Raw genomic sequence first — 22,350 nt, 5'->3', positions numbered from 1 at the left:
ATATAATAGTAACGATCGACCAGCTGTAGAAAAATCGAGGTGTATGTATGTGGGAATCGGCATTCAAAGCGCTTCCCTTTGCGGGCCAGTCCAGGAGCTGGGCCTTATGTGATAGGGGCTGAAACCCCAAAAACCTGTAACAACTCCCTATTCCCGAGAGCCTCAGTGATCCTCTACCTCGTGCGAAATCAGAAGAGGGTCAAGTAAAGAAGAAGCCGAGTTCTTTCATCTGCAAAATTTGTTTGAGGGCTTTTTCTCTTTACTCTATTTTGTTTATATTGTTATATCTGCTTGTTTGAGAAGCTTGTATTTGTTTTAAACTCCTATTCTGATATCTTGTAACTTGATTCAATCAAGGGATTGAATCAAGGGGTTAAGGGTTGTTGGTGAGCCAGTGAAAACCAACGTTGTAGGTTATAGTTGGTAATCCAGAAAAAACCAACTGGGTTGGATTGTGAGCCAGTGAAAACAGTCGGATTGGTTCTAGTTGGTGAGCCTGTGAAAACCGACTGAGTTCGTTATGATCTCGTGAAAATAACAAGTTAGGTTATGAGCTTGTAAAACAACCGGTTGTAATCTGAGGGATTATAGTGAAATTCCCAAGAGGTCTTGGGGAGTGGATGTAGGTGCTGGGGTGCACCGAACCACTATACATCTTTGTGTTTGTGATGCCTTCTCTCTTGTGTTTTATGCCATACATTCATACTTGATTGTGTAATATCTCTAGCTTTGTTTCCTATTGATTTATAAGTGATTGTTTAGAACTTGCTTAGCTTCCACTCCATTCCTACCATTCACATAGATTAAAATTGATCATACAACTATAAGTTAATTTTAGATTAATTGCACCCTAAAGCTATAGTATAATTGCTCTAGCTTAATTTTTCACTGCTTTACTTATAATTGCCTAGAGCTTAAGTAAATAACATCTTATCATTCCGCTGCATTCAATTCTGCTGCATTCAATTAGGGAACATAATTTTTAGAAAATCCAATTCACCCCCCTCTTGGGTTGTCACCTTGGGCAACACGTTTCTTCCTCAACTTCCCTTCACGAATCCGAACCAGCTTAAATCCTCATCCGGTGTGTCCACGTTTCTAGCTTCCAATCCCAGAATCCTAGCTTCTTCCGCTAGATCTCAGCCAGGATGAGCGTCCGCAGTATTCTTTCCAGCTTCCCGTTATTCGGAACAGAGCATCCTCTCACGTCCACCATCCGCATGAATCTAGCTCACATCTCGTTCGTGATCCACTCGTATCCTAGCAGTTCCAACATCTTTCCATTCTCCAGCGTCCGCGTCGTCCGCAGTCCAAAGATTTCCTCCCAACCGCCGTGAACAGCACCCCAACGTCTTCCGGATCATCTTCCAATTCTTCTGTGTCCTTCTCAGCTCCCCTATTCTACGACATTCAAAGAACAGAGCCTGTTCCCTCCGCATCCGAGTATCCCGTGGATAGTATCCGGATTAGCTCCATCTCCAGCGTTTCCTCCTTCCACGGATAACTCCCAGCTCATTCCTCCCGTTTCTTCATCTCTAAAGCTTCTGGATCAGCCCCATCCTCCTAGCGGAACATCCTTGCATCCTTATCCCCTACTTCGGAACAGAGTATCAGCCTATCCATGCTCATTCTAGCTGACCACGATGAATCCAACCAGATTCCCAGCCATCTCATCCCTCCGAGATCCTCTCACGTCCAAGCTTCAGTTTCCCTTCCGCATCCAAAGAACAAACCCACTGATTCTCATCTTCTTCCAAGATTCATCCTCATCTACTCTCAACCGTGAGCATCATTCCAGCGTCCACATCATCTTCCGCATCCAAGGAACAGCGCCAACTCCTTCAAGGCGATCAGCTCCCTGTTCCAACAACCGGATCAGCTCAATCTCTGCATCCTTATCCTTGATTCGAAAGAGGGGAGGAGAGAGAGGTGGGCAGCCTATAAAAGGGAGTCAGGACGTGAAGGAGGGGCATTCCTTCTTTCCCACCGAGCTTTCTCATCCAATCCTTCGGAGGCCAAGTTCGCACAGAAGGGAGAAGGAAGAGGTTTCGACGGGAAGAAAAGCGATGGAAGCCTCCTGCGCCGTTCCTATCATCTACAATTCCATGGAAGGCTGAGCTCTTCACTAGGGCAGGATGAAGCCCTAACAAAGGGCCAAGGATTTTGTATTTTTAATTTCTATTCTTGGAGTTGTATAAACTTTATTTTGTTCTTAATGAATATTTTATTTCATCTCATATTTAATTTCTGTGATTTTAAGTTTGACGTTTATACAACTGTTCTTCATGATTACTAAGTTAATATAAGATCACCCATGCTTAGGGAAGATGCAGTGTCCTCCACATTAGTTTAGGGTAGACATTTCATGCCAACCGAAGATGGATGTTCCTAAATTACTTTTGTGAAACTTTATTTGAATGCTTATTAGGCTTGTAGCCAATTTGCATGTTAATCCAAGAATAAATTAAAATACAATTAATCCTTGTTGCTTTGTTAGTGGTGAATTTCTTGCCCTAGGTTCTCTCAACTGATATCATTATCAATTGTATTTTTATTAAAGTTTAATTTTCTTCACAATCTTTTCTTTTTAAATATTTTTAAGAAAATAACTGTATCCCAATCCTTGTGGATCGATATCCATAATCACTATCCTACTAGATACGTGCTATTGCGTGGTCTTTAAAATTGATTATCAATAGAATTTACCAAGACTTTTAAGACTATTAATATTATTTGTAAAGTGAGTAAATATATTAGAAAAAGACTCGCTCGACTCTATTTTAAATAGTTCATAATTATGTACAAGCATATTTGTTTTAGATTCTTTAACCTAGTTAGTGCCTTCATGAGTTACTTCCATCCTATCCCAGATTTCTTTAGCGGAAAGATAAATAGATATTCGATTAAATTCATTAGCATCCAAAGAATAATATAAAATATTCATGGCTTTAGCATTCAACTATGCCATCTTCTTATCTAACTCATCCCATTTTCCTTCTAGTTTGGAAAGAGATATATCATCAATAATCTTTGTAGGTGTGTGCGGCCCATTAATTATGATAAACCACATGTCACAGTCTAGTGCATGAATAACAATGTATATGCATGCTTTCCAATAAGTATAATTTAAGCCATTGAAAAGTGGAGGCCGATTCGTGGATTGTTCCTCGGTTAGAGAGGTTCCAATAGGGACAGCTATAGATCTTTAACTCATTGATGTTTAGGTCAATGAGAGGTTTGAGTACCAAGCTCTGATACCACATGTTGCCCAGCTTTGCAGCCCAAAAGGGTGGTGAATTGGCTTTTTCAAAAACTCTAAGTAGATGCAACATAATTTAAAACTTTGACAGAAGAATATATATTCCAGTATTAAACTAATAAGTAAATAAGTTGAAAGTAAAGACAAACATATCAAACAATGCAAACATAAAATATTTATAGTGATCCAGTGCTAACTATGCACCTACGTCCACATCACAAGACTTTCAAAAATTTTACTATAATTTATAATCCAAATTACAACATAGTTATTTTTCGAGTTCACAATCAAACCCGATTGATTTTCCTAGGCAATCAACTAAAATTTTTAACCGATTGTTTTTTGGGTTCACAATCAATCCAGTTGATTTTCTCAGAAAAACAACCAAAATCTACACCGATTGTTTTTCCAGATTCACAATCAACTCAGTTAATTTTTTAAGTAATCAACCAAAACCTCACAATCTAATTTCAGGTTTAAATGGAACTTTTTCCTAAGTTTCAATCTCTAAAACTTGTTACATGAAGGAATAGAAAGAATTAATTGCTGACACACTGAATATAGCTCCAAGATAATAATTACAAAACAATAAATGGAGCTAGACGCTTGGTTGACTTGATTGCTCTTGAAAGTGCTTTACCAACTCTTTGATATTGAATGTGATCTTTCAGCTCACAATGAAAGCTCTTGAATGATATTCTTTTTGAAGCTTTCTCTTTCTGCTTTTTTTTTGAATCTAGTGGATTTGTCTTTGCAACGCTTGAGCTCTTTTCTTCCTTTGGTGTTCTCATGTGTTTATACTCTTTGGAGATGGTTGGAATACTTTTCTAACTATTAGACAAGTAACAGAGTTATTGAGAGATGAAAACCACCCTTCTGATTTGCAGGACAACTAGCTTTTACTATTGTCAGGCGCAGAGGGGTCGACTTGCTGTTTTCTGAAGTTGACTCGAGATTTTCAAGAGTCGAATCATAATCTTCATGAGTCATCTCAAACTTGCGTCTATATTTGCCACACTTTGTCTTTAGTCTGCGGCACTTGTCGAGTTGGCTCTCTCAATTCAAGGGTCGACTGATCAGATGACTAGGTTCAACTCATTGCTTTCAGGGGTCGATTCTTCAATGAACTAAGTATCACTACTTTCTGTCTTTTCACTATGGTTATTCTTGGGTCGACTTTAGTTTCACTAGAGTCAGCTCATAAATTTTATGGGTTGACTTGCCAAAGCGATAATTTCTTTAGCTCTCTGTCTTTTCTCTATGGTCATTTAGTGATGTAGGAGCAGAAGCCCAAGTTATCCTAGATATGCCTCATATTTGGATCGTCGTTTGGGTGTAACCGAAACACAATGGATCTAATATTTTCAGCACCTAGTTCCATTGGGTCCTTAATTTGGATTTGTAATTGCTAATTTGTATCTGATGATTGAATCCATGTAATTGAGTGCTGATTGGTTCTTTCAATTTCAAAAGTCAACCACGCAATAGCACGTATCCTGTAGGATAGTGATTACGGGTGTCGGTCCACAGGGATTGAAGAATAAGTTATTTTTCTTTTAAAAATAAATCAAGAAGAAGGATGTGCTAACTTAATTTAACTAAATTAATCTATGAGTACGAATTAAAATTTATCAAAGTAAATAGATCTAGGGTTTGGAATCCACCGCGTAGCATTGCATTAGGGACTGTGTTCTTAATTTTTATCTTTTGGAGAGGCATGCAAATTGGCTACAAGCCTTTTAAAATAAAAGCATAGAGAGTGTTAGGAAGATCCATCTTCGGTGTAGCATGAAGTGTCTACCTAAGTATGCTAATCTAGGATGCAGCACACTTCATCTTCCTAGGCATGAATCATCTTAGACTACTTTAGCAAACATGATTAGTAACTAGCATGCTCAAAGTTTAAATATCATAAAGGAATATTTCATTGAAAATAAGAATTTAAACAAGCTCCAAAATAATAATAAAAATAAGAACTACAATGCCCTGATACATTGCTAGGGCTTCATCCAGCCCTAGACTAGACGTTTAGCCGCGCATGGCTTCCGGACGACCTCCCGTCTTCAAATGAAAGCCTTCACCTCCCATTATTTCCAAAATATCACAAAATATTCTCTTCCTCCCCTCTCTCTTCTTTTTTTATTTCTTTCTCTCGGCTTTCTTCTTCTTCTTCTTCACCGAAACAGAGCCTCCCCCCCTGTTCTTCCAACCGTGGCCCCCTATATAGGACTTCCCCACCCCTTGCAGCCGACTGAGGATCGAAACGGCCGTGGAATCGCTGGGCGCTGATCACGGAAGAGGATCCCTCCTGGATGGCGAGAAACGGACGAGGCGGAGGCGGGGGAGGTGATGATGCGCTTCCTGGCGGATGGCTGGCTGATTCGGGATGCGAAGGGAAATCACGGGCAACTGCGGTGGGTGCTAGGTTCCCTGAAAATGGAAGGAGCTGTGATCGCATCCCGGAATGGTTGCGGCTGCAAATGGATTGGAAGAAGCTGGGAGAATGCGGAGACTATCTTGGATGCTCGGATGCTTGCATGAAATTGAGCTTTGAATCGCGAAGCGGGGGATTGGCTCCGGATGCGTCACAGGCGGAGAGGGAGACGGCTGGATGCTTGATTTCATGGGATGCTGGAAGCGTTGATCATGGAGGAGTGATTTCCGGCTGCTGGGAGGTGGAACGGGCGGCGGATGGCACGTGGTTGATGCGGCTGGGAGGATCGCCCCGAATGGCCGTTGTGCGGAGGCGGAGGCGCAGGCGGAGGAACGGAAGGTTGGCTGCACCGCGTGGAGGATTTCTTAGGCGACGCCATCTCGTGGCTGGAACGGGAGAATCGACGGGAATCTCGGCCGTGATGCACTGCGGGGGAGGGGGGAAGAAGATAAACAGTGAACTCATTTGTTATTATATATATATATTTTTTTAAACACTGTTTATATGAACAGTGTTTTTTACGGGACACTGTTCATATGAACAGTGAATTCAGTGATTATTCCCAAAATTATTTTTATTTATTTTATTATATTCATTATTTTCTTTTTTTTGTTTTAAATTTATAAATTTTATATGAAGGCAGGTAAGGAATTGGTTGGGAATTAACTTTGGGTTTGAGGTGGGTCATGATCGTTGATTTGCGTGAACTTACTCTCGAGCCTAATGTCGTTTAAATTTAATTCTTGCTAAACAACTTCAGACCGGACTCAACAAGGCTAAAAGCAGGACCGTGATTTAATAACAAGGGTTAATCAAATATTTTCCATACAATTATAACTTTCAATCTAATCAGGACTAAAACCTATTTAATCATAGCCTTAGCTTGATTACAACTCCATCAGGTTACTAAACCGGGTCAACACAATCTCCTCCTTATATGTTTTCATGAAAGATTACAACCAGGAGAGAGACAAGTTCAAAGTCTGTTTTGAGAAAAGAATTATTTACCTCTTACCATATTTTAAATTTATTTCAATGTTTATTCAATTTCATGGTAAAGTATGTATTTATTAGTTTAAGAACATTGATAAGTGCTATGAAAAGATAACTAAATTATAAATTATTCAGCACTTATCACACCCCCAAACCTATGTTTTGCTAGTCCTCGAGCAAAATAAAACTAGAAAAGAAGAATTTTAACTCACTTTTGCAGGCATCGCGGTTACATTTACCATATGTAACAAGGCTTTAAACCCCTAGGTTACCCTAGTGGACAAGTTGTAGTCTCGTGAGGATTTTCAGTGAAGATACCGACAAACTTCAATAAATCATTTATCATTATTGTTATTATTAATTTCTTTTCTTTTTTTTTTAAATCAATTGATCTATGAGGTGAAAATTAAATTCCAAATGCATACTAGCTAAGAATTTCGAAAAATCTCTTTTTCTTCTTTTTTTTTTTTAAAATCAAATTTAAGATACATAAATGATAAGAATTTCAAAGCACACATGGTTTTATTTACTAAGTCAGCCCAAATCGTAGGTCAAGATGTAATTCAAGTTGAAGTCATTAAGTTTCCATTAGGGAGTTGTAAGACTTATTTATACTGGAGTGCTTGGTGAAATCTGGACCGTACACAAGCTAAGGATTCGGATCAACAAAATATTGCAAAGACTAGTAGTTTCCAAGGATTGGTCGAAAGGACCTGTTTACTGATTCAAAATCATTTTATCTGCAGAATTTCGAGAGTTGTGGATATTTACTTTAGTACCTCACGGGCTTTATCTGTAATATTCCAGTTTACTCGAATGTTTACAACGATGGCTTTCACACTATTGTCTTTTTCAAGGTCAATACAGAGTTTTTTTTTTTGTTCCTTTTTATATATATATTGTGCACTTTTACTCTTGTGGTGATTTCTCCATGTAACGAGCAATCAATCGACAACTCTCACACCAGTTGGCATAAGGTGTCGGGCCTCAAGACTTCCCTACGGACTTATGCTCAGAGTCCTCATCACAAGCCCACCTGACCTTTGACAATAGATAGCCCTTTTCGATGTTCCTGACTAAATCCTTTTTATTGTTTTTTTTTTTTGGATTAGATAAGTATGATTCATCAGGGTCCAAGGTTGCTACTATACTATCAATATAATGTCGAGCCTAGACCTTAGAAGTGTCGGCCAGTGTGTAGTGAAATTCCGAAGTATTAATTAGCTTACAACTTCCTAAGAGAGACTTAATGAAAAGAACTTAAATTTGTATTACTTCCGACTAGTCATTGGGCTTTTTAGATTTTATATACCTTGTGTGTTTAGCATTTTCGCATTAATGTATAGAAATGAGTTTTTTTTTAAAAAACAAAAACTTTTTTTTAAAATTTTTTTTTATTATTATTATTTTATAAAAAATGAAAATGAACACATTTTTTTTAAAAGATATTTTTATTTTTTATTTTTTTATTTCTTTTGATAAACCTGACATTATGAAGTGAAAACGAATGCAAGAGATGCAAACAAAACAAAAAATAAAAAAAAATACTTAAAAATACCTCCAAACCTAAACCTAACATTGTCCTCAATGTTTAAAGAAATCTAAGAGAATTGGGTTGCCTCCCAACAAGCGCTAAGTTTATTGTCTTCAGCCAGACATGGTGCATCCTTAATTATTTTGATAAATAGGGTTCGTCAAATTAAGGAATTCGATCAATTGCCCATCGGTAACACAGTCCACATAAGGTTTTAACCTTTGACCATTGACTTTTAAAATATGTCCACCATTGAGGTGTTGGATCTCTACTGCACCATAAGGAAAAACCTTTTTCACTACGAATGGTCCATCCCACCTAGAGCGAAGTTTATCCGGGAAGAGTCGCAACTTTGAATTCAACAGCCAAACCTTTTGAGCAGGTTCGAAGGACTTACGGTTAATATTTTTATCATGAAAAGCCTTAGTCCTTGCTTTATAAATTTTAGCATTTTCATAAGCCTCATTGCGCAATTCTTCAAGTTCACTTAGTTGGAGTTTTCGGTGAGGACCAGCTACTGCCATATCTAAGTTAAACTTTTTGATAGCCCAGAAAGCTCTATGTTCAAGTTCTACCGGTAAGTGACAAGCTTTTCCAAAAACTAATCGGTAGGAAGACATGCCAATAGGAGTTTTGTAGGCAGTACGATAGGCCCAGAGTGCATCATTTATCCTTTGAGACCAATCTTTTCTATCGGGACGTACCGTTTTCTCTAAGATGTGTTTTAACTCCCTATTGGACACCTCGACTTGTCCACTCGTTTGGGGATGATATGGGGTAGCAACTTTGTGGGTGATGTTATATTTGCGAGCCAAAGCCTCGAAAGACCGGTTGCAAAAATGAGATCCCCCATCACTGATGATGGCTCGGGGTGTGCCAAAACGACAAAAGATGTTTTCATGTAAAAATTTAATCACAACCTTGTGGTCATTAGTTTTAGTGGCGACAGCTTCTACCCATTTTGAAACATAATCAACCCCTACAAGAATATATTCGAAACCAAAGGATGGTGGAAAAGGGCCCATAAAGTCAATACCCCAGACATCAAATATTTCTACAATTAAAATAGGATTGAGAGGCATCATATCTCTACGGGAGATGGTACCCATCCGTTGGCACCGTTCACAAGTTTGGCAAAAGTTATGGGCATCTTTGAAAAGAGTGGGCCAATAAAATTTACTCTGTAAAACTTTTGCTGCAGTTTTTCTACCCCCAAAATGTCCCCCACAAGCTTGTGAATGGCAGAATGAAAGAATACTTTGAAATTCGCATTCGGGGACACATCGACGGATTACTTGATCGGGACAATACTTGAATAGATCGGGATCATCCCAATAATAGAACTTTACTTGTGAAAAGAATCGGTTCTTGTCTTGAGTTGACCAATCATCAGGAATTCGTCCTATGGTAAGGTAATTTACTATGTTTGCAAACCATGGCGTTTTCATTCCTTGTACCCCAAATAATTGTTCATCTGGGAAAGCATCATGTAAGGGTGAGGTATTCTTAGAGGGCTCAAGAAGAATCCTAGATAAGTGGTCTGCTACGACATTTGCAGTTCCTTTCTTGTCACGAATTTCTAGGTCAAATTCTTGTAGTAAAAGAATCCATCGAATCAGACGGGGTTTGGTGTCCTTCTTTGCAAGAAGGTGTCGAAGGGCAGCATGATCAGTAAATACGGTAACCTTGGATCCTAATAGATAAGATCGAAACTTGTCTAGCGCGAATACTACAGCTAGCAATTCTTTCTCAGTGGTGGTGTAGTTCAATTGTGCATCTGAGAGTGCTTTACTAGCGTAGTAGATGACATGAGGTACCTTATCTAGCCGTTGCCCTAAAACTGCCCCAATGGCATAGTTGAATGCGTCACACATTAATTCAAATGGAAGGATCCAATTAGGGGGCCGTATGATAGGTGCAGTGGTCAATTTCGAGCGAAGATTTTCAAATGCCTCCTCGCATGCTTTATCAAAGACAAAGGGAGTGTCCTTGGCCAGAAGATTGCACAAGGGTTTGGAAATCTTATTGAAATCCTGAATGAAGCGACGGTAGAAACCAGCATGGCCAAGGAATGATCGGATTTGTTTCACAGTTTTGGGTGGGGGGAGATTGGAAATAAGATCGACTTTGGCTTTATCTACTTCAATGCCCCTCTTGGACACGACGTGTCCTAAAACTATGCCTTCTTGAACCATGAAATGGCTCTTTTCCCAACTTAATACTAGGTTGGTCTCCTTACATCTTTTCAAAACTAAGGTCAAATTATCCAGACAATCGTCAAAAGATAGGCCAAAAACTGAGAAATCATCAATGAACACTTCTAGAAAGTTTTCCACCATATCTGAAAAAATGGCCATCATGCATCGTTGAAAAGTTGCAGGTGCATTGCATAGTCCAAAAGGCATCCTCCTATATGCAAATGTCCCAAATGGGCAAGTAAAAGTGGTTTTCTCTTGATCGTCCGGGTAAACAGGTACTTGATTATATCCAGAATAACCATCTAAGAAGCAGTAGAAACCTTGACCAGCCAACCGTTCCAAAATTTGATCTATGAAAGGTAGAGGGAAATGGTCTTTCCTAGTCATCGAATTAAGTTTTCTGTAGTCAATACACACGCGCCAACCCGTGGTTGTGCGTGTTTGTATCAATTCTCCTTCCGTATTTTCAACCACAGTGATACCTGATTTCTTGGGTACCACTTGTGTTGGACTCACCCACTTACTATCAGAAATTGGATAAATGATTCCGGCATCTAATAACTTCACCACTTCTTTCTTGACTACCTCCTTCATGTTAGGATTGAGTCTTCTTTGCATTTCTCGGGTGGGCTTTGCATCATCTTCGAGATGAATTCGATGCATACAAACAGAGGGGTCAACCCCTTTCAAATCGGCTACAGACCATCCTATGGCATGTTTATTCTCTTCTAGCACCCTTAAAAATTTACCCTCCTATTCAGTAGATAAGTTGGCCGCGATGATTACAGGAAGGGTATCTTCTGGTCCTAGAAAGGCATACTTAAGAGTTGTCGGAAGTGGCTTTAACTCAAGTTTAGGTGGAGAATCAATGGAAGGACAAAGTGGTGCGCTAGCAATAGGGGGAAGAGGTTCAGGTCGGATCTTCCAAGGAAGGGAACTCATGGGAGATTGATTGTCGAGTAAGATGTTAACTTCTTCTACGGCCTTGTCTATATCAAAGTTGTCAATGTCAAAATGGGCCAAACATGCCTCTAAGGGATCATTTGCTAAGGTATAGGGAAGGGCGTTCTCTACAAGATCATCCATTTCGTCAATTAGGCAACACTCGTCTTCCCTCACATGTTGGTCAGCGGCATGAAACACATTCAACTTAATTTTCATGTTTCCAAATGATATATCCATTGCCCCAGTTCTACAGTTAATACATGCATTGGCTATCGCTAAAAAGGGACGACCAAGAATCACAGGGATTTGTTTTTTAAGGTTGGGCACATGTTCCATGTCAAGGACGATAAAATCTACTGAAAAATAGAATTTGTCTACCTTGACAAGAACATCTTCAATCATCCCCCTTGGCATCTTCACCGATCGATTAGCCAATTGTAAAGATACCGAGGTAGGTTTCAATTCACCCAACCCAAATTTTTCATAGACTGAATAGGGTAGAAGATTCACACTTGCCCCTAGATCTAAAAGTGCTCGATCAATGAAGTTATCTCCTATGACACAGGAAATAGTGGGAGCACCAGGATCTTTGAATTTTGGAGGGGTGTTGTGTTGGAGAATGGAACTTACCTGCTCAGTTAGGAGGACCTTTTTAGGCACATGTGTCCTAGATTTCCGCTTTTGGGTGCAAAGGTCTTTGAGAAATTTGGCATAGGAGGGAACTTGTTTGATGGCATCAAGGAGTGGGAGGTTGATTTTAACTTGTTTGAAAACCTCCATCATCTCTTCTAATGAAGTTCCCTTCTTGCCAAAGGGAGAGGGTGCATTAAGTGCTTCAGGGAATGGAGCCTTTGGAATGTGGGTTGTGGCAGATGGTGGACTAGCTGAAGAAGGTTTTGGATTTTCATGTGACACATTCTTCTTTTCTTCTTCTCCTTCCTTATTGTTACCCTCCCCAACCTTATTATCTATTATACGTCCACTCCTTAGGGTAGTCAAAGCATTAGCTTGCTCATGATTTAGTCGAGTTTCTTGAGCCACGTATTGTCCCCTAGGATTACTCATTGGTTGACTTGGAAGCTTACCTTCCTCTCGCTTGTTTAATGCATTAGCTAGTTGACCCATTTGGGATTCTAGCTTAGCAATTGATTGCGTGTGAGAGTGCAATAGTTGTGTGTTTGCCTCCAAACCTTGAAGGGCAGTCAACACCTTCTCCTCAAAGGCTGTATTTCTTTGGGTTGGAGGAGGAGGATGCTGAAATTGAGTTGAGGGATGGTGGAGATGAAAATTCTGAAGGTTTTGAAAATTTTGGAAAAAGGGTTGGGAGGTATTAGAAGCTTGCTGCCTCCAAGAAAAATTTGGATGATTCCGCCATCCCGGATTATATGTATTGAAAAATGGATCATTACCCGGTCTGGGCTGTGTTTGGGCAGCATTGATGTGTTCTTGCACGAGTTCGGGATATTGGGGTGCTGAGGGGCACTCATGAATAGGATGCGATGGGCTAGAACAGATAGCACACACTTGTGCTTGGGAAGAGCTAACGACATGTCCTCCTATCATTAGTTGGTCAATCTTATGGGACAATGCTTCTACCTTGCTAGACAGGTCCATAGAATGACTTATTTCACAAATGGCCCCTTTTCTTTGAAAATTTGGGGATGCTTGACGAGAACATGAAGCATGATGGAGGGAGTTTTCATTAAGATTTTTAAATAGTTGCCATGCTTCATGCTCATTTCAAAGCATGAAAGTCCCCCCGCATGCAGCATCGATCATCTGACGGTTTCGTTCCGTCAAACCGTCATAGAAACATTGCACTAGCTGCCACTTAGGTATTTGATGATGAGGGCATTTACGGATTAGGTCCCAAAATCTCTCCCAAGTTTCATGAAATTCTTCTCCCTCGGTTTGGGAGAAGCTTGTAATGGCACGTCTAAACTGGTTCGTTCTTCCTATAGGAAAGTATTTTTTAAGAAATTCTTGTTGCATTTGATCCCAAGAACGAATTGAGTTAGCTTCTAAAGAATTCAACCATTGTTTGGCTCTATCTTTAAGGGAGAAGGGGAATAACCTAAGTTTCAGGGCATCATCAGTGAAGTTCTGAATCTTGACAGTGGTGCAAATCTCAAGAAATTCATCTAAATGTTTGTATGGGTCTTCGTTGGTGAGCCCATAAAAAGATGGGAGCATTTGGATCACACTAGACTTTATTTCATATTGTACAGCTGCTACCTCAGGTAATCGAATACAAGATGGGGAAGTGTAAATAGTGGGAGTAAAGTACTCCCTCAGGAGTTTGGGTTGTTCTTCAGCCATCTTAAGAGGTGGGGATGATCCTAATGTTTTGATCTTAGCTCGAATGTTCCTAAGGGTTCGTTCTATTTCAGGGTCAAAAGGTAATAGGTTTCGTACTCTAAAACGACTACCGTACATACACTAGTACTCGATCAATCAAGCATGCAATAAAAGAGAAAAGCATATCAATCCTAGTCTTTGTCCTAAAATCACTAGACAGCTCCTAACTGGTTTGAAGAGGGCACCTAAGCCTCCAATCCGGTCTAATGAACCGAGTTGACCAGGTAAGCTCCCAGGTAAGTGGACGGGTCAGATGCGTTCGCAAAGGTCCCACTTAAAACCCACTTGCCTCGAACAGATGAACTGTCTCCCTTATAGGGACAAAGCTTGCCTAGACATCAACTAAGCCACAGAGCGAAATTGGTGCAACTTTCCGTGATCTTCATCCTATTGAGCTCGAATGTCCCTAGGGGCCAATGTCTAATTGATTTTAATTAAAGTGACACTATGTGAGATTGAGTTCACCTAAATTGGGCAAGAGACCGGTGATGAAATTCGGCTCCTATCTTGTTGGGGTGATTGCCCTTACTAAGTGCAAATTAATTGGTGTATGTGTATCAGGCATGCATTCACACTTTTGCTGAAATTAAAATCAAACAATCACCACAAAATTTCAAGCTAATACTTAATTTAAATAAGAAAGGTTTAGAGGTTACCAAAGAAAATTTCTCCAGCAATTTAATTTTTTTTTTTTTAGGCAAACCTCTACAGCATTCCTTTTCCAGCAGTTCTCTTTTTGATCATTCCAGATTTTTCCTTCGATTCCTGATCAAATAAGATCAAAAGAAAATTTTTAAAAAAAATTAGTAGAAGAGAAAAAAATAAGAAAAGTAACAATAATAGAAAATAATTTTTTTATATATATATTTTTTTGAAGGTTTTTTTTAAATTAATTAATTTTTTTTTAATGATAGAAAAAATAACTATGCTAGCAATCCCCGGCAACGGCGCCAAAAATTGATCGGTTCTTTCAATTTCAAAAGTCAACCACGCAATAGCACGTATCCTGTAGGATAGTGATTACGGGTGTCGGTCCACAGGGATTGAAGAATAAGTTATTTTTCTTTTAAAAATAAATCAAGAAGAAGGATGTGCTAACTTAATTTAACTAAATTAATCTATGAGTACGAATTGAAATTTATCAAAGTAAATAGATCTAGGGTTTGGAATCCACCGCGTAGCATTGCATTAGGGACTGTGTTCTTAATTTTTATCTTTTGGAGAGGCATGCAAATTGGCTACAAGCCTTTTAAAATAAAAGCATAGAGAGTGTTAGGAAGATCCATCTTCGGTGTAGCATGAAGTGTCTACCTAAGTATGCTAATCTAGGATGCAGCACACTTCATCTTCCTAGGCATGAATCATCTTAGACTACTTTAGCAAACATGATTAGTAACTAGCATGCTCAAAGTTTAAATATCATAAAGGAATATTTCATTGAAAATAAGAATTTAAACAAGCTCCAAAATAATAATAAAAATAAGAACTACAATGCCCTGATACATTGCTAGGGCTTCATCCAGCCCTAGACTAGACGTTTAGCCGCGCATGGCTTCCGGACGACCTCCTGTCTTCAAATGAAAGCCTTCACCTCCCATTATTTCCAAAATATCACAAAATATTCTCTTTCCTCCCCTCTCTCTTCTTTTTTTATTTCTTTCTCTCGGCTTTCTTCTTCTTCTTCTTCACTGAAACAGAGCCACCCCCCCTGTTCTTCCAACCGTGGCCCCCTATATAGGACTTCCCCACCCCTTGCAGCCGACTGAGGATCGAAACGGCCGTGGAATCGCTGGGCGCTGATCACGGAAGAGGATCCCTCCTGGATGGCGAGAAACGGACGAGGCGGAGGCGGGGGAGGCGATGATGCGCTTCCTGGCGGATGGCTGGCTGATTCGGGATGCGAAGAGAAATCACGGGCAACTGCGGTGGGTGCTGGGTTCCCTGGAAATGGAAGGAGTTGTGATCGTATCCCGGAATGGTTGCGGCTGCAAATGGATTGGAAGAAGCTGGGAGGATGCGGAGACTATCTCGGATGCTCGGATGCTTGCAGGAGATTGAGCTTTGAATCGCGGAAGCGGGGGATTGGCTCCGGATGCGTCACGGGCGGAGAGGGAGACGGCTGGATGCTTGATTTCATGGGATGCTGGAAGCGTTGATCATGGAGGAGTGATTTCCGGCTGTTGGGAGGTGGAACGGGCGGCGGATGGCACGCGGTTGATGCGGCTGGGAGGATCGCTCCGAATGGTCGTTGTGCGGAGGCGGAGGCGCAGGCGGAGGAACGGAAGGTTGGCTGCACCGCGTGGAGGATTTCTTAGGCGACGCCATCTCGTGGCTGGAACGGGAGAATCGACGGGAATCTCGGCCGTGATGCACTGCGGGGGAGGGGGGAAGAAGATAGATAGTGAACTCATTTGTTATTATATATATATATATTTTTTAAACACTATTTATATGAACAGTGTTTTTTACGGGACACTGTTCATATGAACAGTGAATTCAGTGATTCTTCCCGAAATTATTTTTATTTATTTTATTATATTCATTATTTTCTTTTTTTTTGTTTTAAATTTATAAATTTTATATGAAGGCAGGTAAGGAATTGGTTGGGAATTGACTTTGGGTTTGAGGTGGGTCATGATCGTTGATTTGCGTGAACTTACTCTCGAGCCCAATGTCGTTTAAATTTAATTCTTGCTAAACAACTTCAGACCGGACTCAACAAGGCTAAAAGTAGGACCGTGATTTAATAACAAGGGTTAATCAAATATTTTCCATACAATTATAACTTTCAATCTAATCAGGACCAAAACCTATTTAATCATAGCCTTAGCTTGATTACAACTCCATCAGGTTACTAAACCGGGTCAACACAATCTCCTTCTTATATGTTTTCATGAAAGATTACAACCAGGAGAGAGACAAGTTCAAAGTCTGTTTTGAGAAAAGAATTATTTACCTCTTACCATATTTTAAATTTATTTCAATGTTTATTCAATTTCATGGTAAAGTATGTATTTATTAGTTTAAGAACATTGATAAGTGCTATGAAAAGATAACTAAATTATAAATTATTCAGCACTTATCAAGTGCCAAGTGGCAATAAGATGGCGTGAAGATCAAAACATGATGTGGAGGCTTTGACTTGGTCAAAGTCGAGTTGTCCTAGGAGTCCTAGATTCTCTAATGTCAAGAGATTAGGAGGCGTCAAGAGTCCATGAAGAGAAGGACTTCTCCAAGTCAAGGAAGGAAATTAATCTCCCCAACCGTGCAACGAATAAGCTAAAGAGTCATTCTTAGAGAAGGATTTCCAATGACGCATAGGAAAGAATTGCGTGAAGAATTTTGAAGAGAAGCCTTGGCGCATGAAGATTCCTCCTTCCGCAAGGAGACCTTATGTTTGCTGGTTTTTAAGATCCTTTGATGTGGCTCTATCCTTGAGGAATCTCATGTTGAGGAGGACTCCTCGATGCCAATCCAAAAGAATTCAATGCATGAAGTGCCAACACATGAAATTTATTTGCGTAAAGGAGTTCCAACGACTCAAAGATGTTTCAACTGTTGTCGGCGCCCGCACCGGAACCCACTCACACCAGCGCCGCCACCGACGTCGGACAAGCAAGAGAGATACAAACGGATAAGCACTCTCTCGCTCCCTCGACTCCGGACTCAAGGATCACCTCTTCGCTCCGCCTACGAAGGGCAAAAGATTACCCCGTGGTATCAGTAGGGTAAAACACTTGAGCACCGCAACGGATTATCAAAGATCAAAGGAAGAAGAAGGAAGAAAATAGCAAAGCAAACACAAAGATGTAACGAGGTTCGGCTACAAATAGCCTATGTCCTCCACCGCTCCAAATCTCAATAAGGATGAACTGATTACAGAGATAGCACACACCCGAACGATCACAAGCGATCGATCTACAAGAGATTCACACAGAATTCCCTTTGCATAAGAAGTAGGATCCCAATCCTCTTCTTCTCTAGAACCCTAGCCTCACAAACAAGAGTCTCTCTCAAATATACGGCCAATCACCCTACCCTAGGGCTCTCATGAGTCCTATATATAGTCTCAAGACCTTCAGATGATCATAGCCGTCGAAACGCCACCAAAAACACCAAAAGAAAATCGTCCGTACGATTTTTCGCGAGCCCGAGTCGACTCGGCTGTGGTTCGAGTCGACTCTGGCACGTCTGGACAAAACTGGCACGATCTAGAGTCGACTCGACTGTAGCTTGAGTCGACTCGACGATGCTTCGAGTCGACTCGACTGTAGCTCGAGTCGACTCTGACAGTCTAGACAGAAACATGGTTTTTCGGCCTTTCTTCTCCCGGGTCGACTCGACGGACCTCGAGTCGACTCGACTGTTCCCGAGTCGACTCGACTGAAGCTCGAGTCGACTCCGACAGTCCGCCAGACAGAAAACTATGCAGAATTGATTTTCCTTCAATTCTCTTCATCACCAAAGGTCTCCACATACCCCAACAATCTCCCACTTGGAGACCTTGGGTATATCCTCTTGTTACTTGGCTCTCCTCTGTGCTCCCACTGAAACTAAATCATCTTAGTGAAATAGGTACGATGCCTCCTCAACGTCTTCAAGCATGAAGACCAGCAGAAGCTGAACAACTCCTCAGCTTCTCCACCATGACGACCTTCGTCAACATATCTGCAGGATTCTGACTTGTATGAATCTTCTCCAACTTGACGAGTCCCTGCTCGAGCAATGACCTCACGAAGTGGTACCGTATGTCAATATGCTTCGTCCTTGAATGGAAAGCTGAATTCTTTGCCAGATGAATTGCACTTTGACTATCTGAATATAACATGCAATCCTTCTGCTCCTTCCCAAGCTCCTTCATCAAGCCCTGAAGCCATATTAGTTCCTTGCACGCCTCTGTGGCTGCCACATACTCCGCCTCCGTAGTCGACAATGCAACAACTGGTTGCAACCTGGAAATCCAACTGACGGCTCCACTGCCCAAGGTGAACAAGTACCCTGTCGTGCTTCTCCTGCCGTCCAAGTCCCCTGCCATGTCTGAGTCCACATAGCCCTGTAACCGGATCTCAGAACCTCCATAGCATAATGACATGTGCTCAGTGCCTTTCAGATACCTCAGTATCCATTTGACCGCGCGCCAATGCTCCAAGCCTGGGCAGCTCATGAAGCGACTCACAACTCCCACTGCTTGAGCAATGTCTGGTCTCGTACACACCATAACGTACATCAAGCTCCCCACTGCCGATGCATACGGGATTTTTGACATATTGAGCTCCTCCACCCGCGTCTTCGGACTTTGCCCTTTTGAGAGCTTAAAATGGGCACCCAGCGGTGTGCCAACAGGTTTGGCACCCTCCATGCAGAATCTCCTGAGTACTCGGCTGATGTACTCCGCCTGAGATAGTCTGAGGATATGTTTAGACCTATCTCTACTAATCCGCATCCCAAGGATCTGTTTTGCTGCTCCTAGATCCTTCATTGCAAATTTTTTTGACAGCTTCAGCTTCAATTTTGCAATCTCATGCATGCTAGCTCCTGCAACTAACATGTCATCAACATACAATAGCAAGATAATGTAAGATGTACCGAAGTCCCGAAAGTAGCAACAGTGATCCTCCTGACATCTCCTGTATCCTATCTCAAGCATGTAACTATCGAACTTGAGATACCATTGTCTGGGTGCCTGTTTCAAACCATAGAGGCTTTTCTTTAGTTTGCAGACTAAGTCACCCGTGCCAGCTGCAATGTATCCCTCCGGCTGCTGCATATATATCTCCTCATCGAGATCTCCGTGGAGAAAGGCCGTCTTCACATCAAGCTGCTCTAAGTGAAGATCCTCTACTGCCACCATGCTCAGCACCGCTCGAATAGTACTCATCTTGACTACAGGAGAAAAGATTTCTGTGAAGTCGATACCTGCTCTCTGCTGAAATCCTTTTACAACCAGCCTGGCCTTGTATCGCTTCTTCCCGCCTTGCTCTTCCTTCAGCTTGTAAACCCATTTGTTTGACAGTGCTTTCTTCCCCTTGGGCAGATCCACCAAATCCCACGTTTGATTCTGCTCCAATGACTTCATCTCATCATCCATGGCCAACTCCCACTCCTTCCTGGTATCAACCTCCAATGCCTCCGTGAAGCATTCAGGTTCGCCATTATCTGTGAGCAGCAAATAACTAAGAGTCCCATCATACCTTTGAGGAGGCTTCCCATGAGTACTACGAGTGGACCTTCTTAGTTGTGGAGGGGGTGCCAATGCTTCAGGTTCTTGCTCTGACTGAGTCTTCTGACCAGAATTTGTAGACTCCTCTTCAGGATCCACAAAACACGGCTCAACAGGTTTTGTTTCTGATTCAGTGCTCTGCTGCATTTTCTCATTGAATACCACATCATTACTACGAATGATCTTCTTGTGTTCGGGATCCCAAAGCCGGTACCCAAACTGTTGACCTCCGTATCCAACGAAAATACACTTCTTTGATTTGGCGTCTAGTTTGCTTCTTTGACTGGAATCAACATGGACATAACTGGTACAACCGAATACTCGTAAGTGCGCCAAATCAATCTTCTTCGCTGTCCATGGTTCCTCAGGAATCCCAAATTCAAGTTTCTTTGATGGCCCTCTGTTGATCAAGTAGGCAGCAGTGTTAACTGCTTCCGCCCAAAACTGCTGTGGCAATCCAGCATGTATCCTCATACTCCTGGCACGCTCATTAATTGTTCTGTTCATCCTTTCAGCAACTCCATTTTGTTGTGGTGTTCCTGGAACTGTCCTTTGCCTGACGGTCCCAGCATCTGCACAGTAGTCCTCAAACTCCCTGCTACAATACTCACCACCGTTGTCCGATCTCAGGCATTTCAACCTCTTTCCTGTCTCGAGTTCTACCATCGCCTGCCATCTCCTGAAGACCCCAAATACCTCTGACTTGTGCTTCAAGAAGAACACCCAAAGCTTCCTGGTAGCATCATCAATAAAAGTAACATAATACTGAGATCCACCAATGGAAGAAACTGGTGCAGGCCCCCACACGTCCGTGTGCACGAGATCTAGCTTTTCTTGCTTCCGAGGTTTACCTTCTTTGTTGAATGAAACACGCTTCTGCTTTCCGAGAACACAATCCTCACAGAAGTCCATCTCAACACTCCTGAGACCCTGCAGCTTTCCCAACTGGTGCATCACCTCCAGTCCCTGATAACTCATGTGCCCAAGTCTACAATGCCATAACTTGGTGTCCACATCTGCTGCAACAACTCCAATAGAGTTCTCCGTGCCGTTGGTGACATAAAGTGTCCCAACCTTCTTGCCACTAGCCACCGTCAACGAACCTCTGGATATCTTCCACTGATCAGCTGTGAAAGTAGCCTTGTACCCCTGGCTCGCCAACTGTCCAACAGAAATCAGATTCCTCTGCAGTTGAGGTACGTGCCGTACGTCCTCAAGCTCAAGTGAAGATCCAGAAACCAACTTCACTTCCGCGCTTCCCCTTCCTTGTATGGTGCAAGGCTCTCCATCCCCTAGGTAGACTTTGCCAAAGTCTCCCTTCTCATATCCTTCAAGAAGCTTCCGTTGGGATGTAGCATGGAAAGACGCGCCCGAGTCTATCACCCAAGACTCGTCACAGGTAGACAAAGATAGAACGAGGGCATCCATATCACCGTCTTCAGCAAGATTTGCCAGATCCTTGCTGACTCCTTCGGTGTGGTCGCCTTGCTTCCCTTTAGGAGATTTGCAATCCCTCCTAAAGTGCCCCGTCTTCCCGCAGTTCCAGCACTTCGCTCCCTTGTTCTGAGGTGCTCGAGACCTGCTGGATCTCGACTTCGAGTCGCTTCGAAATCGACCGTCCTTCTTTTGTCTTCCCCGGTCAGAGGTGTTTAGTGCACTTCCAGACGACTCCGTAGCTCCAGAAGATTTCCTTCTTGCTTCTTCACTCAGAAGCACTCCCACAACGTCATCAAAAATCAACTTCCCCGTTGCCGAAGAGTTGCTCACCGCCATCACCAGGCCCTCCCAGCTATCAGGCAATCCGGAGAGGATTAGCAATGCCCGAATCTCATCGTCAAAACTAATCTCCACTGACTCCAACTGGGCCGTGAGTTCATTGAACTCGTTGAGGTATTCTGCTATGCTACCGCCATTTTTCATACGAAGATTAAACAACCTCTTCATGAGAAATACCTTGTTTGATGCTGAGGGTTTCTCGTACATCCGCGACAATGTTGCCATCAACTCCATCGTCGTCTTCTCGTTTTTGATGTTGAATGCCACTTGGGATGCAAGTGACAATCTGATGGTGCCGAGCGTCTTTCGATCGAGGACCTCCCAGTCTTCATCGGACATCTTCTCTGGTTTCTTTGCTCTACCTCCAAGAGGTAAATAGAGATCCTTCTGGTAAAGGTAATCTTCTATTTGCATCTTCCAAAATCCGAAGTTCGTGCCATTGAACTTCTCAATTCGTAACTTCCCTTCATCCGCCATTGCAGAATAACCAATAGCTCTGATACCAATTGTTGTCAGCGCCCGCACCGGAACCCACTCACACCAGCGCCGCCACCGACGTCGGACAAGCAAGAGAGATACAAACGGATAAGCACTCTCTCGCTCCCTCGACTCCGGACTCAAGGATCACCTCTT

The 22,350-nt window shown here is 41.9% G+C and overlaps 1 non-coding gene across 1 annotated transcript; it reads left to right on the top strand.

The window, feature by feature from the left end:
• The first annotated feature begins 13,200 nt into the window (after window positions 1–13,200).
• Window positions 13,201–13,306, top strand: LOC120105837 (small nucleolar RNA R71). Its single transcript, XR_005510226.2, has one exon. It is a non-coding gene; the product is annotated as a small nucleolar RNA R71 (small nucleolar RNA).
• Window positions 13,307–22,350: the final 9,044 nt, after the last annotated feature.

Source organism: Phoenix dactylifera, chromosome 11, assembly GCF_051530095.1.
Source record: "Phoenix dactylifera cultivar Ajwa chromosome 11, Ajwa_hap1_PhDact_Kaust_v1.1, whole genome shotgun sequence".
NCBI classification, from domain to species: domain Eukaryota; kingdom Viridiplantae; phylum Streptophyta; class Magnoliopsida; order Arecales; family Arecaceae; genus Phoenix; species Phoenix dactylifera.
The sequence above is the reverse complement of the archived record's forward strand: the minus strand, read 5'-3'. Positions and strand labels throughout refer to the sequence as shown.